This window comes from Harmonia axyridis, chromosome 6 (assembly GCF_914767665.1).
Source record: "Harmonia axyridis chromosome 6, icHarAxyr1.1, whole genome shotgun sequence".
NCBI classification, from domain to species: Eukaryota; Metazoa; Arthropoda; class Insecta; order Coleoptera; family Coccinellidae; genus Harmonia; species Harmonia axyridis.
This window is the reverse complement of record NC_059506.1, coordinates 36,040,600-36,052,660: the sequence shown is the minus strand read 5'-3', so window position 1 is coordinate 36,052,660 and position 12,061 is coordinate 36,040,600.

The window sequence follows — 12,061 nt, the reverse complement described above, 5'->3', positions numbered from 1 at the left end:
GGCACGAGCTGACATGTTGCGCCATCTTGTTGGAACCACAGCTCCTGGACATCATGGTTGTTCAATTCAGGAATGAAAATGTTAGTAATCATGGCTCTATACCGATCACTATTGACTGTAACGTTCTGGCCATCATCGTTTTCGAAGAAGTACGGACCAATGATTCCACCAGCTCATAAAGCGCACCAAACAGTCAGTTTTTCTGGATGTAACGGTGTTTCGACATACACTTGGAATTAGCTTCACTCCAAATGCGGCAGTTCTGTTTGTTGACGTAGCCATTCAACCAGAAGTGCGCTTCATCGCTAAACAACATAAAATGGACGAAGTGCGCGATACGTATTCCGCACAGAACCATAATTTTCGAAATAAAATTGCACTATTTGCAAGCGTTGTTCAGACGTGAGTCTATTCATGATGAATTGCCAAACCATACTGAGAATAAATCACTTAACAGCTTCTCGCCATCTTGAACAGTAATACCAACTTAAAGTTATATACCTCGAAAAAAAAATCCTATACAATCAGTAAACTTCTGTGGATAAGTTTCTATTTCGAGAGAGGAAAAAACGTATTCTCTTTTCAATATTTGGACTTTGAAGAAATCTTGTGGATGTTCAAACTCCGCGTGAGTATGGAAACATTAACGCCTCCTTCTTGAAGCAAAAGTATTATCTTTCCGTAACATACGAACTAAAAGAAGCAATAACAACCTTTCTTCCAAAAACTGCAACGAACCGTTCATCCGTATAAACTTGAAATAATCCGAAACAAAAAAGCGCCAAGAACGCTGGGAATCCCGCAGGAGGGTTCATCACCCCTCTCCCCCCACCCCTCTGCTATCTCCAAACGCGGCCACATTTCATCCCAGCCGTTCATTCGACTACCGAATTTCACAAAGGGTCCAATGTTCCTGTTAAATGGGAAGTTTTTGCGGGTGCACTCTGTGAATTGCCGTAAACAGTTGCAGCACGACAGACTGGAGCCAACTGTGGAATTATGGCCCTCGGAATCCCTCAGGAAAACCTGGATCGATATGGATTTTACGGCTGCAGCCCGTTTTAAGGTCTTTGGGAATTTTGGTTAGGTCTGGGTTGTTTTGCTAGAACCGAGAAATGGTCCGAAGGGTTCTTTTAATATTTTATATTAACGTTTTGTAATGGTTTCATTTTTTCTGTATGCCCTTTGTTCTTGTTTCTACTTTTCTTCCTTCCATGTCTGGTTTGCCTTCTTATTTCTATGTCTACTTTTACTTCTACTTTCTATTTCTATCTTCTACTTCCTACTTTTTTCTAATTTACTTCCTACTTATACCTTCAACTTCTATTTTCCACTTTTACTTTCTATATCTACTTTCTATTTCTACTTCCCACTATACTTTCTACTTCTATTTTAATTCCAATTTCACTATCTACTTGTAACTGAAACTACTATTTCTACCTTCCACTTTCCACTACGACTTGCTTCTTCTACTTTCAAGTTCTACTTTCTACTTCCAATTTTCACTTTTACTATGTACTTTTACTTTTTAGCCCTAGATTAGATTGGATTTAAGCGGATTCCTTCGCACTGTAATCTAATGGTCTATTATGCCCTCCATCAGAGCTATTCTTGACATAACGTGGTCTACAGCTCTCCTTTCAGTTCCAGAGTTCTACTGAACTCCGGTATCTGGGATTGCTTCAAGGAGGTTACTTCTTCACTTCTACAAGTTTCTTATCCAAAGCATATTTTGCGTTGGCTAGTGATTGGGAGACATTCCCACCAGATGATGTTTCTTCTTCCTCCTAACAGAATCTGTACTTATCGTTCTCTATTAGACCCATTCTGATGACCATGACCTTTCTACCTCTATTTCTAGTTCTACTTTATACTTTTACTTTCTTCTACTACTCTTCTACTGTTTAGTTCTACTTTCTACTTCTACCTTGTACTCTTCACTTATGCTTTCGCCTACTCATGGCTATTAACAGTTGTGCTTCCTTTTGTCCAGATATATTTGGAATGAACTTGAAGGATAACAAAACAGCGAGTCTAGGAACCTACACACAAGCGGATTTGTTCTCGAATGAACCAAATAGATGGCGTTGGTGGAAATATACACGACTCACTTCGATAATATACTTTATACGATAACCAGGATTAAAACCATCGAATCCCTGTAAATGAACCACCCCAATTCTCATCCCTTATCGTTCCAACTCGAAAAAACATCCGAAAACAAACCGCTATTAATCTCACCTGAACCAAATTCAACGCAACGTTGGCCCCATCCGTTTCCGGTGCCGGTTGTCATAATTCCACCCCCTAGAGGGGGTTGGGGCGCGAATATCGCGCCCGTGAGTTATTGCCCAGCATTCGGAATTGTCGGCGTGGTCATTCTGCTTCGTGCCGCTTGATTTACAACGTCTCTGGTTGTCGCGCTATTGTGTAAATCTCTACACAACACTGCTACCTGCAATTCGGGGGTTGAATTTTGGGCTGGCGAGGGGTCGCTCTGCACATTGGGGGTGGAGAAGGCGCGGGTGATTTATTTTTTCGAAAAAACACGTGAAAAATTATATCGTTTGGTAATGGATGTTTTTTTCGAGGTATATAACTTTAAGTTGGCATTACTGTTCAAGATGGCGACCGATTTAATAGCTGTTAAGTGATTTATTCTCAGTTTAGTTTGGCAATTTATCATGAATGGACTCACGACTGAACAACACTTGCAAATAGTGCAATTTTATTTCGAAAATAATTGTTCTGTATGGAATACGTATCGCGCACTACGTCCATTTTATTTTGTTTAGCGATGAAGCGCACTTCTGGTTGAATGGCTAAGTCAACAAACAAAACTGCCGCATTTGGAGTGAAGCTAATCCTCAAGTGTATGTCGAAACACCGTTACATCCACAAAAACTGACTGTTTGGTGCGCTTTATGGGCTGGTGGAATCATTAGTCCGTACTTCTTCAAAAACAGAACGTTATTGTCAATGGTGATCGGTATAGAGCCACGATTACTTACTTCTTCATTTCTGAATTGAACAACCATGATCTCCAGGAGCTGTGGTTCCAACAAGACGGCGCAACATGTCACACAGCTCGTGCCACAATCGATTTATTGAAAGACACGTTTGGTGACCGCCTAATTTCACGTTTTGGACCTGTGAATTGGCTTCCAAGATCTTGCGATTTAACACCGCTAGACTACTTTCTGTGGGGCTATGTGAACTCATTGGTTTATGCTGATAAGCCACAAACCCTTGACCATTTGGAAGACAACATTCGCCGTGTTATTGCCGATATACGGCCACAAATGTTGGAAAAAGTCATCGAAAATTGGACGTCCAGATTGGACTACATCCGAGCCAGCCGTGGTGGTCATATGCCAGAAACCATATTTAAAATGTAATGCCAGAAGATTATCTTGCGGATAAATAAAATTCATGTCAATCGAATAATCCATCGTTGTTTTATTGCAATTTAAAGTTCTATAGCTCTAAAAAAACACCTTTACACTGACCAGTCGTATTGACCTCCGGCCTATTAACGGTTAACAACAGTGGCAACTCCGCAAGCGAAACGTCCAAATGAAAAATTGGCCAGTAAATTGGTGGGACAATGAAGAGATAATGAAGAGAGAGACGAGGGTCTGTTTTATCCAAATATGAACTTGATTTCCTGGAGGAACAATTCGCCTCAAGCTAATAAGTCGGAACGCTATCGCGTTTAACAGAATTTCCGGTTGGATTGCGTAGGGTTTCGCAGTTTTACGACCCTACCGGAGAGTGGGGCCGATAGAGGGTGAAAATATTGGAGAAAAGTACTGTCGCCGGGTCAGAAACTTTCAGTCGATCGTTTATTAGGAAAAAAATTGAGTGATTGGTTTTTTTCGAGTATTTGATTAATATTAAATACGAATCATTCTTTTTTCCACTATTATATACTAACTGACAAAGAAACTGCAAAACCCGAAAGGAGCTGTTTAAATTTCATTTTTTTCTTGGTTTAACATAGATAGTAGATATAGCAAGGAGTGAATGATTGAATTTGGAGAAAAAATCGTGAAGGTTTTTTGATGTATAAAATTTTTGTTACTTAAATATTGTAGTCGTGTTTTGAACGTTTTTTGAATTTAACAACAAACCAGCTGTTCGAGGAGATCCAAAGTTGATGTTTAGTTGTTGTTAAAACTCCTAGAGCACGTGTCCGCGGAATTTACCGCCAGCTAAGTGAATTTGGAAGAGGTCGAATTATTACTCTACAGAAGGCGGGGTTGTCATTTCGAGAAATCGCTGACCGTACGAACAGAAATCCAACTACTGTTATGGGATGTTGTCAAGCGTGGTTTGATAATTCCTAAAATCGAAGAAGAGTAGGCACCCGACGTCGAAGGGGTACAAATGAAATGAAGTTCAAGATCAACGTCTAAGAATTATGTCCATTAGAGACCGATTAGCGACAACTCGATCTTTGGCTGATGAGTGGTAAGGAGAAAAGGCCATCCTGTAACTGTCCGAACGGTTTACCACTGTATAAGGTCTTTTGAACTGTAGCATTATCGACCCCATCTTGTGTTACCTTGGACGGTTGAGCATCGCCGGCAATGATTACATTGGTGCAGAGAACGTCAACATTGGAATGTGGAATGGCATCAGGTCGTCTTTTCTGAGGAATCTAGATTCTCCTTGGATGCAAATGATGGCCGAAGAAGGGTTAGACGGCGTCGTGGAGAAAGACGTGAACCTCAGTTTGATGTTGAGCGTCATGTACACCGGACAGTAGGCGTTATGGTATGGGGTGCTTTTGCACATGCAAGTAGGTTACCTTTAGTCTTTATTCAAGTAACATGACAGCGCTGCGTTACCTTCAAGAAATAGTGGAGCCATATGTTCTCCCTTATCTTAACCGGCTCGAAAATCAACTATTTCAGCAAGATAATGCCCGACCTCCCCCACGGACTTTGGCGGCTCTGATATATGAAGTACAGGTAGCTTGGTATAGTATCCTTCAAGAAGAAATAGACCATCTTCTTGCATCAATGCCGAGACGTGTTGGTAAGTGTACAGATAATCGCGGTGGATAAATACATTATTGACTAATTCATTAAAAAAATTGTAAACCCTTCGTTTTTTCTCCAAATCAATCATTTACTCCTTGCTATACTATCTATGGTTTACCAAAAAAATTCAAAATTTAAACAGCTCCTTCTGGGTTTTGCAGTTTCTTTGTCAGTTAGTATATTCAAAGTCTTTTATAAATTAGTCTTTGAATAGGATTTCAATGAATTGAATAATATTTTCATACCATTGAATAGCCTATTGTTATCTTCCTTTCTCGAGAGCTTGTCTGAAATGAGTCTGTAAAAAAAGTTACGAAACGTTCAAAGTCTTCAAATCCAAGAACGGTTGACTAATCTGCTTCGCAGCAGAAGGATGAATTATATCCACCGAGAAATACGCGGTCCGACAAAACGGGGCTTATTTAATTTTGGAGATTTCCCGTGGCTCATTCCAGATTCATAAGGGTGCCAGTGGGCCCCCTTCAAATGAAATATTGGCCGGTAAATTCAATTCCTCAACTCGCTCACCGATTAAGTAGATTCCTACGGAGGTGGCAAAGAAGGAAACTTCATCATTTGAAGTTTTAAACGGGGGAGTTCCCGGAACATAGAAAATCTTTGAGTTTCTTCTTAAGATGGATTGGTCTTACCCTTAAAATATAACGAGCGCGTTCATTGAAATTCGTGGTCAAGAGTGCTGTGGAGAAATTAAACTTGATTTTCTGTGATTACAATTAGTGCTCAGCTTGTACCATATCACTGAGGCCCAGTTTCACCAAACAGCACTTGATCCCAGATTGATTAAACTCCACTTGTTACTAAAGCAGGCTTAACAGTGTTTTCTGTTTCACCATGCATCAACCCGTCCGAAGATGATCGCGATTAACCAAATCGCGATTAAATAGTCAGACCATTTGGCAACGTTGTGAACAAAGAGTTATATAGTGTTCTGAACCGTATTAGCAGTGATGACCACCATTGGCGCTAGGTGTCAGGTGTCATTCATTCATAACTCATAACATTTCAAATCATTTGTCATCTTGTAAACAAAAAACAAAGTTAATTTTTGCCGAAAATGTCGAGTGATGTGCTTCGAAATGTCGGAAACTTGCAGAAGTTAAAGAGAAATTATCCCATTTCACAAAACCACACATTCTGGAAAAAAAACTATTTAAGTAATTTTATTAACTTATTTATTTTTATTAACAAGTTTAACTGCTTCTTAAATAATATTTCAATCAAACATATCAATAAATTATTCTTTGCAATAAATTTCATAAAACACAAAAACAAAGTTTACGTGTATTTTAAATGGGAAATATTGAGCCTATACATATCGTCATATTTTGATAAAATTGACCCAAAAATTAGAAATTTCCGGAAAAATAATTACATAGACAAGAGTTCCATACTGATAAATAATTATTAATCTCAACTTGAAAGGTTATAATCCTCCAAAAATGGCCGATTAGTGCTAAATCGCGATTGGTCGTTTAAATGGCGCTTTGGAGTGTGGTGAAACGCTACATTACATTAATCGTGATCTAAGGCCTCACTTAAGAGCCAAGTCAAGATTAAAGCATTTGGTGAAACTGGGCCTAACATTTGTTTATATACTTCAAATCTGGGTTCAAATATGGTACAAGCTAAGCGCTACTTGTAATCACAGAAAATCAACTCTAATTTCTCCACAGCACTCTTGACCACGAATTTAAATGAACGCTAGTTAAATAGAAGGAACGGAAAGTAAACATTTTTACTCGATCTCGAATACAAGAGAGATGGAAGTTTAGTGTCACCAATCACAATCGAGCTAGCCGATTGTGTGTGCGAGCCATAGACGTGGAGAATCCTGATTTGATTGTTGAATGCTTTATCAGGATGACTTTTTTCATAACTTTACAATAGATAAATCATTAAACTGAGAAAAACATTGACTCTTTTGAAACACGAGAGAATTTTCATGAATAAAACACATCGTGAATTATTTTTGAGGATCAATTGATAATTTCGAAATTAATCAAATTATGTTACGCTACTGCAATAGTATCCCGTCAGACAAGGAGTGACGAATGTTGGCATCAAAACAAATGCATCAGTGGTAAGGCGAGTTCCATTCCTCTTATTAATGTTCTAAGGTCTTACCTCTGATTTTCAACAAAATTGAATACGTGAATGTTACTTATGTTTTCAAATACATAAATAAGAACACTGGTTGTATAAATTTTGATGCAAAGTAATATTTTCGATCCACAAGATGGAAAAACAATCACTCCGACACATTCTAATTGGATTAAGGGTTGTGCAATTGTATCGACTACGCTTGAAAATCATTTTCATCTGGAGAAACTTCAACGTTTTGGTATGAAATGGAAATATTTACGACTTCCGAAATTCGCCAAGTTTCAGCTCCATAATTAAACAGTCTAGCTGGTTGATTTAACGCCCCTGTTAATGAGTTTCGTAGTCAGCAATCACCCTATACTTGATTTCAATAATAATTTTTGTTTGGGAGAATTTCGTAGTTCTCGGTTGAAGGGCATAGAATAAGATTTGGGAGTTATGAGGGTTCGGTAGGAAAGTAAATTGTAGAAATTAAGTGGAAAAGGGATTTTTATGGTAGATCGTTTAACATTTTCAGCGATCTGAGAAGAAATTCAATTAGCAAGAAAAATTTGGGAATAGAATCGGTTGAACAATGAGTCCATTTTATTTTGTTTAGCGATGAAGCGCACTTCTGGTTGAATGGCTACGTCAACAAACAAAACTGCCGCATTTGGAGTGAAGCTAATCCTCAAGTGTATGTCGAAACACCGTTACATCCAGAAAAACTGATTGTTTGGTGCGCTTTATGGGCTGGTGGAATCATTGGTCCGTACTTCTTCAAAAACGATGATGGCCAGAACGTTACAGTCAATGCTGATCGGTATAGAGCCATGATTACTAACTTTTTCATTCCTGAATTGAAAAACCATGATGTCCAGGAGCTGTGGTTCCAACAAGACGAGGCAACATGTCACACAGCTCGTGCCACAATCGATTTATTGAAAGACACGTTTGGTGACCGCCTAATTTCACGTTTTGGACCTGTGAATCTTGTGATTTAACACCGCTAGACTACTTTCTGTGGGGCTATGTAAAGTCTTTGGTCTATGTGGATAAGCCACAAACCCTTGACCATTTGTAAGACAACATTCGCCGTGTTATTGCCGATATACGGCCACAAATGTTGGAAAAAGTCATCGAAAATTGGACGTCCAGATTGGACAACATCCGAGCCTGCCGTGGCGGTCATATGCCAGAAATCATATTTAAAATGTAATGCCACAAGATTATCTTGCGGATAAATAAAATTCGTGTCAATCGAATAATCCATCGTTGTTTTATTGCAATTTAAAGTTCTATAGCTCTTAAAAAACACTCTTTAGAACGAAGAACTCAACAAGGTCATTTCAATAAACAGGAAACATAATGTTTTCGACTTGACCCCATAAGATCAATATCTCAAACGCGAATCATCCCTACTGTAAGCCAGACTACGACTCGAATGTCAAACTAAACGAACAAAACCACAGAAGAAAAAAGTCGGATACGAAACACCGAACAGAGCGCCATCTTTTGACGAAAGTTGGCGCGGATTACGTTCAAGATGTTTCCGTCATCTCTAAAATTGATGGAACACCGTTCGGTTCATTCTATTAGCCCGGATATTGATACAATCGGGCCTGTCGCACGTACGTTTGCTAGATTACCGGCAAAATTCCATAGTTGCATCACTTGTTCGTGATCGACAGTGGCGTAGACGCGGATTTTCAGAAAATTATCAGTTTCCTTCCAAAAGGAGCTCCGTTTTTATAATTTAGTGCGACTTTATCTAAAATGAAGAGATTGACGTCAATATCGGATCTGTTCGTCCATCCGGCCGGAGTATAAACACTAACTCTCAAGCAGAAAGTGCTAGAGACTTGATGTTTTGAGGGTTGGTTCAGAGTCCGAATATTTCAGTTTAGTTCCTTAATGGGTTCAAATATTATTATGGATCCACCCATATGAAAGTTAGGTACAGAGGTGTAGGGTGTTTTTTTTTTCGAGGTATATAACTTTAAGTTGGTATTACTGTTCAAGATGGCGACCGATTCAACAGCTTTCAAGTGATTTATTCTCAGATTGGTTTGGCAATTCATCATGAATAGACTCACGCCTGAACAACGTTTGCAAATAGTGCAATGTTATTTCGAAAATAATGGTTCTGTGCGGAATACGTATCGCGCACTACGTCCATTAGCGATGAAGCGCACTTCTGGTTGAATGGCTACGCCAACAAACAAAACTACCGCATTTGGAGTGAAGCTAATCCTCAAGTGTATGTCAAAACACCGTTACATCCAAAAAAACTGACTGTTTGGTGCGCTTTATGGGCTGGTGGAATCATTGGTCCGTACTTCTTCAAAAACGATGATGGCCAGAACGTTATAGTCAATGGTGAGCGGTATAGAGCCATGATTACTAACTTTTTCATTCCTGAATTGAACAACCATGATGTCCAGGAGTTGTGGTTCCAACAAGACGGCGCAACATGTCACACAGCTCGTGCCACAATCGATTTATTGAAAGACACGTTTGGTGACCGCCTAATTTCACGTTTTGGACCTGTGAATTGGCCTCCAAGATCTTGTGATTTAACACCGCTAGACTACTTTCTGTTGGGCTATCTAAAGTCATTGGTCTATGCGGATAAGCCACAAACCCATGACCATTTGAAAGACAACATTCGCCGTGTTATTGCCGATATACGGCTACAAATGTTGGAAAAAGTCATCGAAAATTGGACGTCCAGATTGGACTACATCCGAGCCAGCCGTGGCGGTCATATACCAAAAATCATATTTAAAATGTAATGCCACAAGATTATCTTGCGTATAAATAAAATTCATGTCAATCTAATAATCCATCGTTGTTTTATTGCAATTTAAAGTTCTATAGCTCTAAAAAAAAACGCCCCTCACAATGCCTCCTCCTGCCTCCGCCAATGGAGATCGACACAACTTCGTTTGTGAGGCCTTGTCGTTTTCCAACAATTCATCACTTTCCCCCTGTCAAATGGCCGCTTTGCTAATGTTAATAAAGGGAGTCCATTAATCAGTGGCGGGTTAGGGGGTTTTTGGCGGAATTTAGCGAAACTAATGAAAAGGAAGGTGAACGTTAATTGAAGAATGGAAAGTGGGCGCGTGGAACGTTCTGTTAATCTGTCGAAGAGCGTGACTTTTTTATCGGAGTGTAGCTTGCTGATCGTTTGGTGAAATTGACCTGTTTTCTATACCGCGTATCTGTCGACAGGAATAAAGGTGTGTTTACATTTGCGCCGCTACACTTCGTTATGCAGGCTACTCACGTGCTGGGGGAAAACTTCCGATCTAATCGACAGTCCTGACCTTCGAAAAATTCTATACAGGGTGGCCACTTTTTCAATGGGATTGTATTGATAACTTTTAAACCATAAGAGTTAGAAGGTCGGTCAAATGGAGAAAAAGTTGCATACAAAGAAGCATTATCAAGCAGTTCAAAAAAATCGAGATTATCAGGCCGGTTATCGAGATATCATAAGAAAAGTAAATTCTGTCATTTTGATTTTTCTTTTTTTCCCTCTTTATTTCAAATATTATCAAATAATGTTACAGGAATTTTTCATTCGACAGTAAATTGTTCTCAATATGACGTAATCAGATTTCGTATCCAACGTTTCGTGCTCTCTGGGCCACCCTCAACCTCATTTTTTTCAATTCGGACCTGTATATTTTATGACACTTCTCGAAATAACTTTTAACTTTGAATTCAACGATATATCATACAATGTCAGTCAAAGTTGATTTTCAGGTGATTTTGACCCTTATCCAAATTTCTTTGGGTCGGATCTGTATTACATTTAGGTGAATTGGAGAATTGGATAAGGGTCAAAATCACCTGAAAATCAACTTTGAATGAACGCATTGGAGTCGTTAAAATTCACTACAAAAATAGTGAAAATTTTGCAATCGTGGTTCGCAAAACTAAAGCACTTCCTCAGCAGCTAGTAGAAAAATTTGAACTGTTGGGACGAGTTAGTGATGTGATGAATCGAAACCGTATGCGTCCCTCAAAAACGAATGACGAAAAAATAAAAAAAGTTCACAAAATAATTTCGAATGACCGTGAAGTAAAGTTGATTGAGACAGCAGACATTGTGAAGATATCATTCGAACGTGTACATCATATCATTCACGAATATTTATACATGAGAGAGCTGTGTGCAAAATGGGTGCCGCGCGAGCTCACAATCGATCAAAAGCAACAACGTGTTAATGATTCGGAGCAGTGTTTCAAGTGCAATAAACCTGAATTTTTGCGTCGATATGTGACAATGGATGAAACATAGCTCCATCATTCACTCCAGAGTCCAATCGACAGTCAGCTGAGTGGACTGCACTCGATGAACCGAATCCAAAGCGAGGAAAAACACAACAGTCAGCTGGCAAGGTTATGGCATCAGTATTCTTGGATGCGCAAGGTATAATATTCATTGATTACCTCCAAAAGGGCCAGATCATCAACAGCGATTATTATATGTATAGCGTTATTGGATCGTTTGAAGGATGAAATCGATAAAAAAGGCCCCATTTGAAGAAAACAAGTTGGCCTTTCATCAAGACAATGCGCCGTGTCACAAATCAATGAAAACAATGACAAAATTGCATGAATTGGGCTTCGAATTTCTTCTGCATCCATCGTATTCGCCAGATCTGACCCCCAGTGACTTTTTCCTGTTCTCAGACCTCAAAAGAATGCTCGCTGGAAAGAAATTTAGCGCCGATGAAGAAGTAATCGCCGAAACTGAGGCCTATTCTGAAGCGAAAAACAAATCGTACTACAAAAATTGTATAGAAAAGTTGGAAGATCGCTATAATAGCTGTATCGCCCTCGAGAGCCACTATGTTGAATAATAAATCGAATTTTGCCAAAAAAAATGTGTTTTAATA